This window comes from Lemur catta, chromosome 10, assembly GCF_020740605.2.
Source record: "Lemur catta isolate mLemCat1 chromosome 10, mLemCat1.pri, whole genome shotgun sequence".
Classification (NCBI taxonomy): Eukaryota; Metazoa; Chordata; class Mammalia; order Primates; family Lemuridae; genus Lemur; species Lemur catta.
The window spans coordinates 32,142,619-32,162,435 of record NC_059137.1 but is presented as its reverse complement, the minus strand read 5'-3'; the positions used below and the strand labels follow the sequence as shown (position 1 = coordinate 32,162,435).

At 36.7% G+C, this 19,817-nt stretch overlaps 1 long non-coding RNA gene across 2 annotated transcripts in view; it reads right to left on the bottom strand.

Moving 5' to 3' along the window:
* LOC123646314 overlaps positions 1 to 19,817 on the bottom strand; it is a 128,536-nt gene that overhangs the window by 24,373 nt on the left and 84,346 nt on the right. For both annotated transcript variants that reach the window (XR_006737867.1, XR_006737868.1), the window contains one exon: positions 10,695 to 10,752. This is a non-coding gene — a long non-coding RNA (uncharacterized LOC123646314). The remainder of the gene's footprint in view (positions 1 to 10,694; positions 10,753 to 19,817) is intronic.

Below are 19,817 nucleotides of genomic sequence, written 5' to 3'. Positions count from 1 at the left end.
GTTTTAATTTGCATTTCCCTGATAATTAGTGGTGATGAGCATTTTTTCAAGTATCTGTTGGCCATGAAATGCTCTTTCTAAGTTAACTAGTGCTCACTCAATGCAATTTTTATAATACAGCATTTTTCCTAATTTAAAATGAACTTATAACCTTATTATATGCTAATATGTTATATGCACTTGTGACTATTTCTAGACTTTTAATTCTATTCCTGTGATCTAGGCAGAACAAATTCCAGTTCTAGGCAGAACAAATTATTGCAGCCTTAAAATGTTTTAATAACTTATAGAGTAGGTCTCCTTTCATTACTTTTTAAAATATTAGGTTTTTTGACTGCTTGTGATTCCATCTAAATTTTAGAATCATGATGCCAAATTCCCAAAATCTGTCATTGGGATTTTGGTTAGAATTTAATTTGTAATTTGGAGGGAATTCATACTTTTATAATTTTGAGTCTTTTCATCCAGAAATATGGTCTGTTTCTTTACTTATTCAAGTGACTTGTACCTCAGAAATTTTTGTTGCTTTCTTCATATAGTTCAGCACATTTCTTGCTAAATTATTCCCAGGTTTCTATATTGTTGTGATTGCGAAAAAGATTTTTTTCTATTATATTTTCTAGCTGGTTTGCACTGGTTTCTAAGAATGCTATCATACACACACACACACACACACACACACACACACACATACATATATGTAAATATGTATTAATACATGTATATATGCATATATAAATATGTATGTATATATGTGTATACATATACACGCTAACAAGACAGCCTATCAAAAATTCATATTAGCTCTAAAAGTTTTTCATTCGATTCCTTTATATTTTTCTAAGTATTTTCTAGGCGATGATAATTTTGTCTCTTCCTTTCCAAATTTATACTTAATTTAAAACAATGGCTAAAAACTCCCTTAATAATGTTATTTTCAGTGATATGACACCTTTAATGGAATGCTCCTAAGGTTTCATCATTAAGTGTTTTTTCTTTGTTTCTTATAAATAGCATGTTCTTGTTTTTCCATTCTTTGGATACTTCACTTAATATAATGGGTTCCAGCTCTCTCTCCAGGAGAACCAAGGAGATGTCGTATCATCGTTATTTCTTATAGCTGAGTAGTATTCCATGGTATACATATACCACAGTTTACTAATCCATTCGTGGATTGCATCACATGTACTCACCAGAAAACTGGTTTCCCTGATCATCACCTAAATGTACATCAGGGAAGGATACCAATTGGATATCAGACTGGGATGGGGGGTGGGGGGAGGGGATGGGTGTATGCCTACATGACGAGTGCATTGCACACCCTCTGGGGAATGGTCATGCTTGAAGGTGCAGACCCGGGGAGGTGGGGGGGGAGGGGATGGAGGTATGACTACATGATGAGTGCCAGGCACACTGTCTGGAGAATGAGAACAGACGCGCTTGGGACTCTGACTCAGGGGGATGGGCGAGACATGGACAATGTATATGACCTGAACTTATGTACCCCCATGATGAGCTGAAATAAAAATAAATAAATAAATAAATAAATAGTATGTTCTTCTATTTATCTACTTCTAGTCCTACCTTATTAGCGTTTTAAATTAATAATACAGAGTAAATTTTACTAAATGCCTTTGGGCATCATGTTTGTTCCTCTTTTAGCCCATTTAATGTAATGAATTTCATTATTAAATTTTATGTTCAACTATCTACAAATTCCTGAAATAAGCCCAAGATTACATAGTTATGACATATTATTTTTAAAATAGTGCAGGAATCAATTTTTTATATTCCTGTAGAATATTTACATCTATTTTCATAGGCCAAATTTGACACAGTTGCATATGTATGTTTATGTGGTCGGGTTTGAGTATCAGAATTATGCCTGCTTCAAAAAAAATGAATTGAGAGGATGTCTGTAGATTTCTAATATCCAAAATATTTACTTAATAAAAGAGATATCTGCTCCTTGAACATTTCCAGGAATTATCCACAAAAATCATCAGTCTAACATTTTCTGGGCAGGATAGATCTTCAACAAGCTATATAATTTCTTATATGATTCCTTTGTGTGCAAGTCTTCTTTAATTAATTTTGGAAATTTGATTGTTTTTTCCTTGGAAAACCATCCATTTTCTCATGACATTCAGATCCTTTGAAGTTGAGTGTCTTGTTCATTTCTGATTTCTTCTCTCGCTAATATCTGTGGTTTCATGCCCATTTCTAGTCTTAATATTGTGTCTGTTTTCCTTTCTTCTTTGATTTGCGTTGTCAGTTTTGTTTTTTTTCTCAGCATACTAAATGGATTTATCATTCCACTCTCTTTACATTTACCAATCCTGTAATTTCTGCATTTAATTTTGTTAGGTTCCATCTCCTACATCCTCAGTTGTATTTATTGTTCTGTTTCTAATTTCTTCATTCATTCCTCTCATTTTTCATATTTGATATTAAAATATGTTTAAGGCTTCAAATGTGCCCTGAGTATTACTTTGGCCATACTCTTAAGGGTTTTTTTTAATAGAATTTTTTTAGAACTGTATTTTCAAAATTGATGTATCATAGTTGTGTGTATTTGGGGGTACATGTGATATTTTGATACCTTTATACAATGTGCAACGATCAAACCAGGGTAAGTGGTATATCCATCACCTCAAACATTTATCTTTTCTTTGTTTGGGAACATTACAATTCTTCTGTTCTAGCTATTGTGAAATATACAATAAATTATTAACTCTAATTTCCCTACTGTGCTATTGAATACAGGAACTTATTCCTTCTAACTGTATTTTTGTACCCCTTAATCAACTTGTTTTCATCCCCCCTTCCCTTCCCCAGCCTCTAGTAACCACCATCCTAATCACTATATCCATGAGCATACTCTTTAGTTTTAGGAATAGTTTTCATTGTCATTAATGTATACATTTTCTCTTTGCCCCAAAAACTGATTTAGGAGAGTATCTGTTAAAATATTCAAGAGGTCAGGCATGGTGGCTCAGGCCTGTAATCCCAGCAATTTGAGAGGCCAAGATAGGAGGATCTCTTGAGGCCAGGAGTTCAACCGGCTTGGGCAACATAGCAAAACCCCCTCTCTACAAAAATTTTAAAAATTAGCCCAGGATGGTGGTACATGCCTGTAGTCCTAGCTACTAGGGAGGCTGAGGCAGAGAGAGCACTTCAATTCAAGCTGTGACCATGCCATTGTATTCCAGCCTAGATGACAGAGCAAGACCCTGTCTCTGAAAAAAAAAAACAAAACAAAATATTTAAGAGTTCAGATTTTTTTGCTTTTGCCTGTTAATCTTTAATCACCAATTTCAAATTTTTCTGGCATTATGGTCAGAGACTGTGGCTCATAAATTTTCTGCTTTTAGAAATTAAAGTCTTTTATCTAGCCCACTGTATAATAACATTTCATAAATGTTTAATGTGGACATTGGGAAAGAATGTCTTTTCATATGTTATAGAGTTTAACATATATCATTAATTTTTTTTAATTTTATATATCCTCATTTCTTTATACACTATTTTGTCAATTACTGAGAGAGCTGTGTTAGAAATTTCTTGCAGTTATTGCAGTCATCTCCAGTTCCCCTTGTATTTATAATAGTTTTGTTTATATTTCAGTGCTATATTTTTCAGATACATTTCTTCTGAATTCTACCTTTATCAATACAAAATGCATTACTTTGTTTCATTTAATGTTTCATGTAATGCTTTTCCCTTGACATCTACTATATCTGGTAATAATATTGCCACCCATCTGTTTTTTCTTTACTATGTATAATTTTTGCCCAGATCTTTATTTTTAACCTCCCTACATCATTTTTACAATAGCGTATATTTAGCTGTTAGTTTGGTTTTTAGAGAGGTAAAATACACATACAATGAAATGCCCAACCTGAAGTATATAATTCAACAAGTTTTGATAAAGGTCTATACCCATGTAGCCACTATCCCAACCCAGAGATCACATATACCCACCACTCAAAGTTACCACATATCCCCATATGCAACCACTGTTCTGTCCCCATAAATTTTGCCTGTTCTAGAACTTCAGATAAGTAGAAGTAGTATGTATTCTTTTGTGTCTGGCTTCTTTCAATATGTTTTTATGATTTGCTCTTCTTGCTGCATGTATCAGCATTTTATTCTTTTTTCTGAGTAGTACTCTTTTGTATGAATCATACCACAATTTATCTTCCTGTTCATGCACATTCCTTTCCACTTTGAAAGAGTGAACATTCTTATACATGTCTTTCTGTGGGCATATTTTTTTATATAAATACCTAGAAGTAAAATTTTTAAGCTGCAGCCTAAGTATATGATTAATTTTTAAAGAAACTGCAAACCTATTTTCCAATGATGTATAATTTCATATCCCCACCAGAAGCTTCTCCATATCCTCATCAACATTTAAATGACCAACAAATAGGAAAAAATGCTCTGATGCTCAGCATCAGAGAAATGCAAATTAAAACCATAATGAGATACCATCTTACACCAGTAAAAATGGCTATGATTAAAAAGTCAGAAAACGATAGATATTGGCAAGTATGCGGGGAAAAAAAATGGGAATGCTTATACACTGTTGGTGGGAATGTAAACTAGTAAAACCTCTGTGGAAACAGTATGGAGACTTCTCAAAGAATTAAAAATAGAACTACCGTTTGATCCAGCAATCCCACTACTGGGTATCTACCCAAAGGAAAAGGAATGATTATATCAAAAAGATACCTGCACTCGTATGTTTACCACAGTGCTGTCACAATAGCAAAGATATAGAATCAACCCACGTGTCCATTGATAGATGACTGGATAAAGAAAATGTTGTGTGTATATAGATAGATAGGTAGATAGATAGATACACACACACTATGGACTACCACTCAGCCATAAACAAGAATGAAATTATGTCTCTTGGAGCAACATGGATGGAACTGGAGGCCATTATCTTAAGTAAAATAACTCAGAAACAGAAAGTGAAATACCACATGTTCTCACTTATAAGTGGGAGCTAAATAATGTGTATACATGGGCATAGAGTGTACAATAATAGACACTGGAGACTTGGAAAGGTGGGAAGGGAGTGAGGGATGAGAAATTACCTAATGAATACAATGTATACTATTCGGGTGATGGTTACGCAAAAAGCCCAGACTTCACCACTATGCAATATATCTAAGTAACAGAACTGCATTTGGACCCCCTAAATCTATAAAACAACAATAAAATTTGGTGTTGTGTCTTTTTAATTTTAGACATTCTAGCAAGTGTGAAATGATTCTCAGAATTTTAATTTGCATTTTCCCAAAGACTAATGGTATTGAGTAATTTCATGTGCTTATTGGCTATCTGTACATCTTTGATGAGCTACCTGCTCAAGTGTTTTGCCTATTTTGTATTGGGCTGTTTTTCTAATTATTACTGATTTGTAGAAGTCTATTCTGGACAGAAGTCCTTTGTCATATACTTACATTGCAAGTAGTCTCCCCCACTGTGTCTTTCCATTTCATTTTTGCTATGGTAAATTTTGATGAGCAAAAGTTTTTAATTCTAATTCATCAATTTTTTCCTTTCTGTTTATGCTATCTATGCCTTGTGTTTTCGTCTAGCTTCATAGCTTTAATTTCACATTTAGGTCTATGATCCATCTCTAAGAATTTTGTGGTTTTTGGTGTTGTCTTAGAGAATTATGTTCTTCATTGCATTTCCCAATTACTTGCTGCTAATCTATACGAATATAATTGATTTGTATATCTTGACCTTGTATTCTGCAGCCTTTCTAAATTCATTTACTTGTAGTGGTTGTTTTGTAGATTCCTTAAGATTTTCTATGTAAGGAATCATGTCTATGAGAAAGAGAGGGTTTTACTTTTTCCCTTCCAAGCTTTATAGCTTTTACTTCCTTTTCTTGCCTCATTAGAATAGTTAAGAAGGACCTCCAGCACGATATCAAATAGAAGTGGTAAGAAAGGGAATCTATATTTTCTTCTCAGTCATGATGGAAGGCTTTCAATATTTCAGTGTTAAATATGATGCCACTATAGGTGTTTTGTAGATGCTTTTTATCAGGTAGAAGAAATTTCTTTGTATTTCTTATTTGCTGAGTCACGAATTATTGAATTTTGTGAAAAGCTTCTCTGAACTTATTGAGAGGACTATATGGTTTATATCTATTATTCTCTTAATATGTGAAATATATTAATTGATTTTTGGATTAAAAATCTTGCATTCCTGTGGGAAAAACCCCATTTGATCACACTGTATTAACCTTTTTAAATATTGCTGGATCTAACCTTCTAATATTTCATTAAGAATTTTTGTGTCTATAATCATAAGGAATATCAATTAGTAATTTTCTTTGCTTAAAATATTTTTCTCAGATTTTGGTATCTGGGTAATGCTTGCCTCATAAAATGGGCTCCTCTATTTTCCAAATTTGCTTGACATTCATATTATTTCTTCTTTAAATGTTTGATAGTGTTCACCACAGAAACCATATGGACCTGGAGTTTTCCTCATGGGAAGATTTTTTTAAACCACAGATTCAAATTTTTAAATAAACACAGGATTATTCAGATTTTCTGTTTCATACTGTAGTAGCTTTAATAAGTTATCTTTTAAAGTAATTTGAAAACATCTAATTTTAATATATTGGTATAAAATTTTCATGTTAATTTTCCTTATTATTCTTTTAATGTCAGCATGATCTATAGTTACATTAATATAACTCTTTCATTCCTAATGTTGTTTTCTGTTTTCCCTTTCCTTATCAGTCTTATTAGAGGTTCATCAAGTTTATTACACTTTTCAAAGAACTTTTGGCTTTGCTAATTTTCTCTATTAATTGTCTCTTCTATCTAGCTGATTTCTGATTTTACATTTATCTACTTTGGGTTTAATTTTTCTAAATTCTTAAGGAGGTTTGGAGTCAAAGCAGGCAGAGAGCAAGATTTGTGTGTGGAGTACACCAAATTAAAGCTTGGGTATCATTTCCACTTGAAGTCTTGGAGACTACCCTCAGGTTGAAGACACATACACTCATACAGGATGCTCGGGCTTTAGAAGCAGATGTTCTTCATCTTTGGACACACATTGAGTGTTTTTGCATATCTCCAGGGCAAATCAAAGTTCTGAAGGACCAGCAGGTTCACCGCTTTGAACATGTCTGGAAAGCCCACTGGTGGATCATGATGGCCCAAACTAAGCATGAGTCTGGACTTTCAGGCAAAGACAAGGTCTTAATGTTTAAACCTCTTTTTTACGTTTCTTTACAATGTTTTCCTAGGAAACCAGCAGGAGGGGAAATATCCAAGCATCACTGTCTACATGAAGTTGAGCTCTTTAGATACCACAACTATGAAGGTTATTTATTCTGGGTCCTGGATAATCTATGGCTATAATCTTATAGATTTTAGCACCCTGATCAACAAGTGATGTCAACCAATGTGAACTCGTTAAAAACCCTAAAAATTTGAGTTGGTGGGCTGGGCGCGGGTGGCTCACACCTGTAATCCTAGCCCTCTGGGAGGCCGAGGCAGGTGGATCGCTCGAGGTCAGGAGTTCGAGACCAGCCTGAGCAAGACCCCGTCTCTACTAAAAATAGAAATAAAAATTATCTGGACAACTAAAAAAAAATATATATATATATACATATATATATATATATAGAAAAAATTAGCCAGGCATGGTGGTACATGCCTATAGTCCCAGCTACTTGGGAGGCTGAGGCAGTGGGATCGCTTAAGCCCAGGAGTTTGAGGTTGCTGTGAGCTGGGCTGACACCACGGCACTCTAGCCCAGGCAACAAAGTGAGACTCTGTCTCAAAAAAAAAAAAAAATTTTTGAGTTGGTGGCATAAAAGGTGGATAGGTAGTTTGGGACAGGAGGACAATAAAGGAAGAAGACTATTACAGTTTCAAATAAAAGTGATGATGTAAGCAAGGGGTTCAAAAATTGGAAAATAAGAGAATTAGGTCTGCTACTCTCCTGGTTGGAAGTTTGTAGAAGCCAGTGATTTCCAAGGAAGTTTTAAACCTAGAAAGAAAGTTGAAGCAATGAACTTGGGTTTTCTGGATATTTTCTATTTCCCTCAGATTATTTTCTCCCTACCTCTTTCCAACAGTACGTAGTATGTCTCCTGGGGATTTTTTAAATTTCCTTTATGGCCTTCAATCTGCGGAAACTTTTTCATTGTGAAGTCATAAAAATTGCAAAAGAACTAGGAGGAATAATAGATACCATGAGACAGATCTGCCTCGAACCTGGAAATCTCCTTCAGTATTTGTGAGGCATCCATCCAGTTTCTTTACCCCCAGAGCTACACCCAGGATGATGAAATAAAACACAGAAGCTAAGGGAGTTCTAATGTGGCAGTGGAGGTGAAGGTGGGGCCCACTTGCTAAGAACCATCTGCTCTCATAAAAAATTTAAAGCAAGGTAATATTTTTTACACATTTTTTTCTGTAATGAATATTATTAAGGTATTAAATATACAATGCATCTTGCCTTTCTATTATCCATTCGAAACCATTTATTGAATGCCTACTATATACTAGGCATTGTGAGAGGGATTAAGGGATAAAATGGAGCAAGGAAACAGAGAAAAGAAGCTTAAAGATGGTCGTTCACACCATTGCACTCACTCTAGCCTGAGCAACAAAGTGAGACCCTGTCTCAAAAAAAGGAAGAAGACAGTTGTAAATAGAAAGGGTGAGACTGGAGATGAAAAAGTGAATTGTTGGTGGGCTCTTTTATTATCAAAGCCTCTGCATGTTCTTGGGACCCTGACTCAGAAAAGAAGTAGTTACGCTGGATCCCTGCTGACATGAATGGCAGGGAGTGGTGTGTGTGTCTGTGTGTGGTGTGTGTGTGTGCAGTGGGTTTTGGAGAAGATGAGGGAGCATAAGGAGAATACCTCAATTTCTGCCCAATAGAAGTGGGAGGATGGAATCACTGATGTTCCAGAAGCTAAGAAAAGAAAAATGTAAATTATTTTCTTTACGCATGTGGTTTGCACAACATCCTCCAACATAAGACTCCCACTTGGGTCCTAAAGTTGGAAAAATCTGGGGAGTATGGAGAAGGGGAACAGAGCGACAAGACTTGACATGGTATGCCAGATGTCAGCACTAGCAGATTGACTTCCAAAGGGAGACCCCTGTAAGATGTTCTCCAGGTTCACCAGTCATGTGCATTATGAACCCAGAACTAATGACATTTACCTCAATTATAAAGACATATTTCTCACACAACTCCCTATGGGCAGGCGGGGTAGCAAAGAAGGAGTTCTTCAAGTGGGGATAATTTGAAGAGCCCTGAAGAAGAATTCCCCACCCCAAATAGTATTTGCCATGTTGACTGAAAGTCTTAATTTTGTTTCACTGCTTCATAACCCATCAATCTGTAATCATTGCACTATAACCACACAAGCAGTTATAGCATAGTGTAGTAATTAGAGTGTGGATTCTGAATCAGATTGCCTTGTTCACCCTGGGCTTCACCACAAATTGCTCATGTGACTTTGGGGCAGGTTTCTTAATAGCTAAGAATTACATTGACTAAGCATGTAATCACATAGCCAAGTACAGGGTCAAGCACTTTACATGCACTAACATGAATCATTAATCCTCACAACACCCTACAAGGTAAATATCATTATTATCAGTATCATTTTATGGATGAGGGAACTGAGGCATACATCTAACTTTCAGATCCAAAACTAGTAAGTGGGGAAGCTGAAATTCAAACCTAAGCAGACTATGCTAGTCCCCTCACTTAGACTCTCTAAGCCACAATACCTACCTCTTAGAGTAGTTGTAAGACTTAGTTTTAAGATAATACTTATAGACATAATGGAGTGCAATAGTGTTCAATACTATACTATTATGATTATTATTAATTCAAACAAATCAATTCTTTTAAAAAACTGGAGTACTCAGCAAATCCAACTTTACTGCTCCTCAATTATGCATTTAAGCTCTACATTAGGTGCTAAGGTGATACAGTGATGTGTAAGACTTGATTTCTGCCCTCAAGGAGCTCACAGAATTCAAGGCCTGCTTATGTTGCTCCACTGCACAAAATCCTTTGAAGGTCCTATGTTGCTTTCAGAACGCTCACATCACTAGCTTGGCACAAAACACCCATCACAATTGCACCCTTTCTTGCTCTCTGGCTTCATCTCCTGCCACTTTCCCCCATTCACACTCAAGCCTGAGCTCCTTACCCTTCTTCAGACATGCCACACATTTCATATCTCCATGACCTATGAGGTGTTCCACCATTCTGGAAAATTCCTTTTCCTACCTCCATTTCTCCACCTTCAGTATTCAACCCAATTTTCTGGAATTCCCCCATCCCCTGCTAGATTAGCTGCTCTTTCTCCCCACTCCCACAGAATGCTGCACACACATATTGCACTTATTACACTTTACTGAAACTCTCTACTTATTACCTCCTCCATTATTCTGTGAGCTTCTTGAGGGTCTCAAGAGGACCTCCATTATTCTGTGAGCTTCTTGAGCTTCCTGGTGGTCTCTTATTCTAGCTCCCAGAACAACACATGCACAACAGACATGCAGTGAATGTGTACAGAGTGAATGAACTAACTGTAGTTAGTGCTTTAATGGAGTATAATAATTTAATAGAAGAATGAGAGACAAAATCACTGAATTACTATGATGACTTACTTGACATGGGTGGCATCTGAACCAGCTGTTTATGGGAAGGTAGATGTATTAGGGTTCTCTAGAGAAACAGAATGAGAGAGAGATTATTATAAGGAATTGGCGTGTGTGAATATGGAGGCTGAAAAGTCCCATGATCTGCCATCTGCAAGCTGGAGACCCAGTAAAAGTGGTGGTATAATTTTAGTCTGAGTCTGAAGGCCTTAGAATCAGAACTGATAATGTAAGTTCTAACTCAACCCCAAAGCCCTGAGAACTGGAGAGCCAATGGTGTACGTACCAATACAAGAGCAAGAGATCTATGTCCCAGCTCAAGCAGGCAGGCAGAGAGAGAGAATTCTTCCTTCCTGCACCTTTTTGTTCTATTCAGGCCCTCAACAGATTGCATGATGCCCACCCACATGGGGAAGGGCAATCTGCTTTACTCAGTCTACTGATTCAAATCTCTTCTGGAGGCCGGGCGCGGTGGCTCACGCCTGTAATCCTAGCTCTGGGAGGCCGAGGCGGGTGGATCGCTCGAGGTCAGGAGTTCGAGACCAGCCTGAGTGAGACCCCGTCTCTACTAAAAATAGAAAGAAATTATCTGGCCAACTAAAAATATATATAGCAAAAAAAATTAGCCGGGCATGGTGGCACATGCCTGTAGTCCCAGCTACTCGGGAGGCTGAGGCAGTAGGATCGCTTAAGCCCAGGAGTGTGAGGTTGCTGTGAGCTAGGCTGACGCCACGGCACTCACTCTAGCCCGGGCAACAAAGTGACACTCTGTCTCAAAAAAAAAAAAAAACAACAAATCTCTTCTGGAAACACCCTCATAGACATACCCAGAAATAATGTTTAACCAGGTATCTGGGCCTCCTCTGGCCCAGTCAAGTTGACACATAAAATTAACCATCACAATAGAGCTTGGATCAATGAATATATGCAGAGAATTTCCCAATAAAAAAAGGTTTGCAGAAAGCCCCTAGAAGGAACTTCTGGGCTATAAATAGACCTCTGTGACTAGAACACAGGAAAGAAACATGGATAATAAGGATATAGTAGCAATAAAACTGGGAAATGCAGAGACCCTGGACTATCAAATCTATTCTTAAGTAATTTCCAACTAAAAATCTTACTGCTGAAATAATGTTTTCAGCTCCCAATTCTTTAATTTGCATTTCTGCTCAGTGATTCACTAATAACTGACCCCTGATAATCTACACCAAAAATACAGCTATGTGTACAAGGAGGGGTTGTAGCAAAAGGATAGAAATAGGGAAAGGAAAATAGTACAGACAGAAAAATAGGGGGAAACTGCTGTAAATTATAATATCAAGCAGTTAGTATATTCATCTGTATCAGAGCAGGGACCCTGTCATCCCTGTTTGATTATTCTTACATTCTTTTAAACTTTGTCATTTCTTACTACACTTATTTCTGTAACACACCCATGCTGACTAACTTAGGATGCAGAGAGATTGATCCCTGGAGGCAACCAATATCATTTTAGAAAGGAAACCTTTGGCCCATGGGCTTTGAACTACACTAGTAAGCTATTGGCATTACTTAACAAGTCAGTGATATCTGGGGTGCAGTATTAAATACAGGTTGCATCACACAAGAACAAAAAGTACACAACTATTTCACTCATTGCACTCCCTGGTTTAAGCACCATCTCAATATTTACTGCACACCTGTTATAGGAAAGACACTGCTCTTAGCAGAGAGAGAGATACCTGGATGAATTTGGTATGATTCAGGTCCTCTAAGACCACAGAGTAGGTGAGCCAAATGTATACATAATGCATTTCAGTGTGTGATGAATATATGAAAAATGTATCATGGAAGAAAAAACGACGCATTCATCAATCTTAACAGCAGAAATGGGAAAAGTTTTCATGGCAGGGTCAACAAGGACTCTTAAGAAAAGTTTTCACTGAGTTTCTTCATTTGTATAATTTTTTTTAAGTTACAAAGGTAATAAATGTTCATTATAGAAAAATAAAAAAATACAGATAAGCAAAAAAAAAAAACCACGAACCACTACTTCTGTATATCCCATTTATTTCTTTATTTGTAAAAATGAGACCATATTGTACATACTTTTCAGTAAACTTTTTTCTTAGGCAACAATATATTATGACCATCTTTCCATGTTATTTCATATACCTCTACAACTAACATTTATTTAAATAGATGCACATCAAAAGGTTTAAAGAATATACACTAAAACAATGTCTCTCCCTCACCCATCCCCCCATTACCTTATAATTTTAACTGGAAGCAGCCACTGTTACCAGTTTGTGATTCTTCCAGTTTCCCATGACCCTTCCACAAATATTCTGAGTATATGAGCATATATGCATATATTTATCTTTTTAAATAAGTGGTAGCAGTGCACACACAGTTTTGATCCTTGCTTTTCTCTGTCCAGTCAGTACACATCACTCTCTTGTTCCTCTTAGTCGGCTGCAGAGTGTTCCACTGCATTGATATACAATAATTTATTTACTCAGGCCCCTTTGATGGACATTCAAAATGTTTCCAATCTTTTACTATTACAGGTATTGCTAGGTATAGCCTTAAAATGTAAATAAACACATACTTGTGAATATATGTGTAACAAAAATTGCTACAAGTGGAATTTTGAGATTAAAGGATATATATTTTTTAAAATTTGATAGATATTACCACAGTGCCCTCCATTCAGGTGGTCCTAATTTCTACTCTTGCTAACTACAAATGAGAATATCTATCTATTTCCATATCTGTGGCTACCTAGCCTGATGATGTTTCCCATTCTCTCCCCCAACACATACACACCTTGCAGACAGGTGAGATAACATGTCTAGTTCTGGCCAGTGGAATGTGGAAATGTGAACATAAATGTGTGTCACATCCAAGCATGGTAATTGAGAAGAAAGTGTGCACTCTCCACCCTATCTCTGAAATTCCATCAGCTGGAAACAGAAGAGTTCAAGGTCTTAGGGAATGATGGAGCCATATAATGGAAGGAACCTAAGTCCCTGAATCACCATACAGAGAAAAGCAACTGTCTACTAACCAGAAACATGCACATTGGACTGTTACATGAGGGAAAAATAAATTTCTATAGTATTAAGCCACTGAAATGTTGGTATTTGTTATAACATCTTGCTTTACCCTAATATGCAAAGATACCCTTTTTTATATAAAATACCAGATCCACAGTTCTTAGGACACACTTAGGGAATGTTGCTCAAGTATTTTAATGTTAACTTTCAATGTTAACTATGACATTGGCTGTTAAGAAAATATCCTTCTTTTCTTGGATTACCAAGAGCTGTTTTTTTATCAAGAATGGGCATAGATTTATCAAATGCCTTTGCAATATCTGTGGAAATGATCCTAGGATTTTTTTCCTTTGATCTATTAAAGTGATATATTACATTACTATTTCCTAATGTTGAAACAGCATTGTATTTCTAAAATAAACCATGTTTACTTGTATATTTTATTTTTATATGGTATTAAATACAAAGGAATAACCAGAACAAAATAATACATTGGGGAATTCTTTAAATATGATTTATACATTTTAAATTTCAATTGAGGAAGTGAAAAATATAACAGACCCAACGAAGAACAAATTTATTTTCTGGAAAAGCAGGTGAAAGAGTATCACATTATCCAGGGCAAAAATAAAAAGAAATGGAATTCCTAAATGAAAAGATAAGAGAACTAGAGGGCAGGTCTAGGAGGTCTAATTGAAAATAAAAGGAGTTCCAGAGGGAGAACAAGGCCATATTGGAAAAAGCAACAATCAAAACATAATACAAGAAAACGTCCCTCAGGAGGAGACTAGAGTTGTCAGATCAAGCCCTAGTGCTAGACAGGATACATGAAAAAGGGCATACACCCAGATATATCCCAGTTGAGATTTTTGAGCTTTAAGAATAAAGAAAAGAGCCAGGTATGGTGCCATGTGCCTGTATCCCAGCTACTTGGGAGCTGAGGCATGAAGATCACCTGAGTCCAGGAGTTCAAGGTTGCAATGATCTGTGATCACACCATGGCACTCCTGCCTGGGCAGCAGAGTGAGACCCTGTCTCTAAAAAGAAAAGAAAGAGACCAGGCGCGGTGGCTCACGCCTGTAATCCTAGCCCTTTGGGAGGCCGAGGCAGGTGGATTGCTCGAGGTCAGGAGTTCGAGACCAGCCTGAGTGAGACCCCATCTCTACTAAAAAAATAGAAATAAATTATCTGGACAACTAAAAAAGTATATATAGAAAAAATTAGCCAGGCATGGTGGCACATTCCTGTAGTCCCAGCTACTCGGGAGGCTGAGGCAGTAGGATCGCTTAAGCCCAAGAGTTTGAGGTTGCTGTGAGCTAGGCTGACGCCACGGGACTCACTCTATCCTGGGCAACAGAGTGAGACTCTGTCTCAAAAAAAAAGAAAAGAAAGACAGAGAAAGAGAGAAGAAAGAAACAGAGAGAGAAAGAAAAGAGGGAAAGTGAGAGAGAGGAATTAAGGGAAACAAAGAGAAAACAGAGAGAAAGGAGAGAAAGAAAAAAAGAAAGAAAAAGAAAGGAGAGAAAGAAAAGAAGGAAAGAAAGAGAATACAGAAAAGAGATAAGCTTTCAGAAAGAAAGACAAGGTTACTTACAAATGAACGAGCATGAGGCTGTCATTGGACATGGTTAAGAACATGGGTTCTGAAGTAAGACTACTTGGGTACAAATTTAGGTGTGAACTTGGGCAACTTACTTAACTTCTTTGTGCTTCTGTGAAATAGGGACAATGTTAGTACTTAGCCTCTAAGGTTGGCTGGAAGCAACATCAAAGATGTGCAAGAGCGTGACACATAGTTAGAGTCACTAGACTTCTAGCTGTTAACTTCAAAAGCTGTATCAGTGATTAACACCTAAGTGCACATATAGGAATAACATTAATCTGGTGTCAGGCAGATGGGGGGGAGGGGATGGGTGTATACATACATACATGAGTGCGATGCGCACCGTCTAGGGGATGGAGAAGCTTGAAGCTCTGACTGGGGGGTGGGGGGCAAGGGCAATATACGTAACCTAAACTTTGCACCCCCATAATATGCTGAAATTTTTTTTAAAAAAAAAAAGCTGTATCAGTGAGTCAAAACTTTGTAGACTTGAGAGGGCAAAAGACCCTCCCCAGAGAATAGTGGAGAACACTAACAGTCTGAAGAACTGTACAACAGCCCCACCCTAATGTCTCCTAGTGGCACCTGAGCCTCATGATAGTGAAAAGTGAACTGATAGGCAGAAGGAATCTCATTGACTTATCTCAATTAATGTAAACAAGGCAAGGAAAAGAGTTTTTTTGGCCTGGAGCTCAAGATTATTAGAGATGAAAAAGTTGTAGGCTCTGTCAGACTACATAGACTCATAGTGGAGTTTCCTAACACATTGACTGCCACATTAGAAAAAAATTTTTTTCCTTGGGGCCACGGTGTTTTATTACAAAAATAGAATTAAAACTTTGGAAACAAAATAATCCTTTCTAATTTAATGAAAAATTTGTTATTTTTTATTGTTTTCTGTGCGTGAGTTATACGCAGCTTGAAAAATAGTTCACGCAGCTCCCAAGGTGAAGGGACATGTGAATTACATACGCTTCACGAGGCCCCGGGCTCAAAATTAGAGTGAGTTAATGTGTTAAAATACAGTTTTAACCAATTTGCTTTGAACACTCTCTATCTGTGAGCTTGCTTAATGTAATCATAATTCTAACTGACAATTATTCCATACTGAATTTTTCTCAGCTAAGAATGAACCGTTAGTAACTTCCTCCTATTTCTGATTTTTCCCAACAGGTAGATGCTTGATTTATTTCCAGATCTAGTTCTTATTTCCTGAAATAAAGTATATTTGTGAAGTATAACCATAAACTAAGGATATTATTAATAGTTCCATAAATTATACACAATTAATTTCATAACCCTATAATCTCACTTCATCCATATACAAGTTTATATTTTCTAGGGTATTTTTCCATTACTATTTCATAAGAAATGTCACCAAACATATTCCAAATTATGGAAAGGTTGGTCTACGGCAAGCTTCACATTTCTGCCCTTCAGGGCAAGGAAATTTGGCATTAAAAATAAAAAAAATGGCAAGTTGATAATGCAGTCTTGAACCAGAATTTATTTTCTTGTGCTTTAACCACTCTTTTCTGTATTAGACTTGAATGGCATTCAACTCTTCCTTAGATCTAACACAGAATATCACAAAAATGTTATTCTCTGAACTTTTGCCTCTTCAGAAATCATTAAGTAAACTAAGAAGAATCCTTGCCAAACTGAAGTTGAAACAGTAAAAACTTCAATGGACTTTGAGATTTGTAAATGTAGTAATCACAAACAAACATTATCATTAACAACATATACCCACCCTTAAGATGAAACATCCTTTAAGAATGCATGAGATTCTTATCCCAAGCCACTGAATTACCAGTGTTCAATAACTGAATATGTGATTTTAATATACTTAACTTCACTGCCTTTCCATAGCTACCAATTAAATCACTTCCAAGACATAAGCTAAACATTTGGTTCTAAGGATCACCACTAAAAATTTCAAATCAAAATTTATACTTAGGAAATCCACAGGCACTATTCTATGTGAACATGGATGAATACTACTCTATGGCATGACCCACGCTTTAAATACAGGATTTCTTCCCCTGTGAATGGGATTATAAAGATACCTTACTGTATCATCTCAGATCAACAAGAAGTTTAGGAACAATGGTCTCCTAATTTTCAAGATCTCTAAGTGGCCTACGTAAAAGTAAACTCTGAATCTCTTCCAATAACTGTAGCTTCAAAATTTTTCAATCAATTCCACATTAGAGTGCCAAGATACTACTTATCCTGGGAAATGTGTTAAGTCTCCTGATGAGGAAAGCCTGAGCTAAAGATCTTCCTTAAATATTCTAACTCAGGATCCTCAGAATTCTTCTTAAGAAACTTAAACATCCTAAGAAGTAATCCATTCCTATCACCCACCTTAGCAACCAAATATGGAAGCTGGCCCCTTGCCACTAGAGGGGGGTGTTTCTTCTATTGGTTTCTGTTTCCCCTTATTCGGCTGACCAGAATTTCTGGTTGAACTAGAAATAAGCCTCATGATCAACATCCTGACCTTTACAAATATTGTGTGGCCTTTTCTTTTTCTTTTCCTTTTTTTCCCCAGGCCTTAGGTTATCACTAAAATATAAATTTCAATCCCTAATCATTTGTATTATTATGCCCCATATCATACTCCATTGCCTTTCTACAAACAGACTAACAAGCTACACAGAGCTTATTCTAAAGACTTTGACATTAGTTCACTGGAAAATAATCAGAAAATCCAACTAGTTTGGGTATCCTTTTTTAAAACATGTGGTTTTTTTCATTTGCCAGGTTCACATTATTTCATTTGAATCACAATAATAATAGGAAAACATAGGCATTAGTAACAAACTTTAAAGAAAAAACTCAACCTCTTTAAGTGACTTGCCCAAAATTTCAGGTAGCAAATAGTGAAGCCTTAGGAAGACTCAAATGCCCTGACTCCAAACCATTTCTTGCTCACCCAAGTGCTGACCTACTCTTCCTTTCTACCACATGGGTCTAGAACAAATAGCTACATGATTGCTTATTGAACTCATTATTATTCTTGGCAAATACTAAACTCCACATCTACTTAAAATAGTCTCTACTGGCCACGAAGTAAAGTTATAAAGTGAGGAAGGAGTGGATGAGGGAGATAAGGGACAAAGGGGGATGAAAGGAGAAGGAAAAGAGGAAAATAAACCTATGAAACAATCTTGAGGTCAAGCATAAGACACAAAATACACAAGAGCAGGGACCAAGATCAAAGCAATAAATCAGAATCAGGAAAAGAAGGAACAAACGACAAACAGGAGCAGTCACACCACAAGATGTTCAAACCCAAAAGGTTCCAGAAGAGATGATGACTGCTATTTGGCTCCTTGCTGCTTTCTGTGATGAACCCTGGTCTAAGGCAGAGCCCCTGAGAAAAGACTGAGATGAAAATTGGTAAGTTAGAACCTACACTTTATGAAGCCAGAAGACAGCGGGAGGTAGGAGCCCTACAAAAGAAACCTATCAAAATAAAAACAAATCCACCTGACATGAATCTGCTGGAGACAAAGTAAGTATACCACTCAGGATGTTTTTGGCTACAAGTAACAAAATTCCAGATCATGCTGGCTTACACAATGAGGAACTGTACTATCTCACAGAACTGAAAGTTCAGAGGTAAGGCAGACCAAGTACAACACAATCAGCAGTTCAGTAAGGTCATCAAGGGCTCAGGTTTCTGCCATCTCTCTGTTCTGCCATCTCTAGATCAGCTTCACCCAAAGCTAGTTTCTCCTATTATCCCAAGATGGCTAGCACAGTTCTAACCATCATACTCAAACATAACTTCAGAGGGAGAGGAGGCATCATCTCTTTCTGTTCTCCCTTTTTAGGATCAGGAAATCCTTCCCCAGAAGTGCTCCAGCCCTCCTCCAGAGTTTCCTTCACATCTCATTGGCCAGACTAGGTTATCAGGCCATTCTGAACCCTTCACAGGCAAAGGAAACAGGATTAACCACAACTGCTTAGACTAATCATCTGAGGTGGAATGAATACTGGGGAGTCAATCACCATGACCACACCATGGGCAATTTATATGATGAGTATTATTGTGACATTGTTTTCACTCCATAACAAATCTATAATTTAATTATGCTGCTTCCATGATCTTAACTATGAGGCATGTGCTTTGCCTGAGATCCAGATAATTCTTTGCTCCTATCCCATATTTAACATCATAAACTTGTTTATAAGATATAAAACATTTTATTATAGCTTTCTTGGTCAATCCACTATTAGAAAAAACAACATAATGTAACATTTGAGAGCAAGAATGGTAATTAGGTTTGTCCCCACCACAATTCCAGTGGATACAGCTACCTAGAACCTCATTTTGAGAAAGATTGAAAGCCAATTTTGGATCCAGTGAAAAACAGTACCATGACTGATTAGTGAGTCTACCATGGACTCAGGTTTAGGCACAACACATAGCACATATTTGTCAACTCTATTTTAGAGAAAATATTTTTAAATAACTTC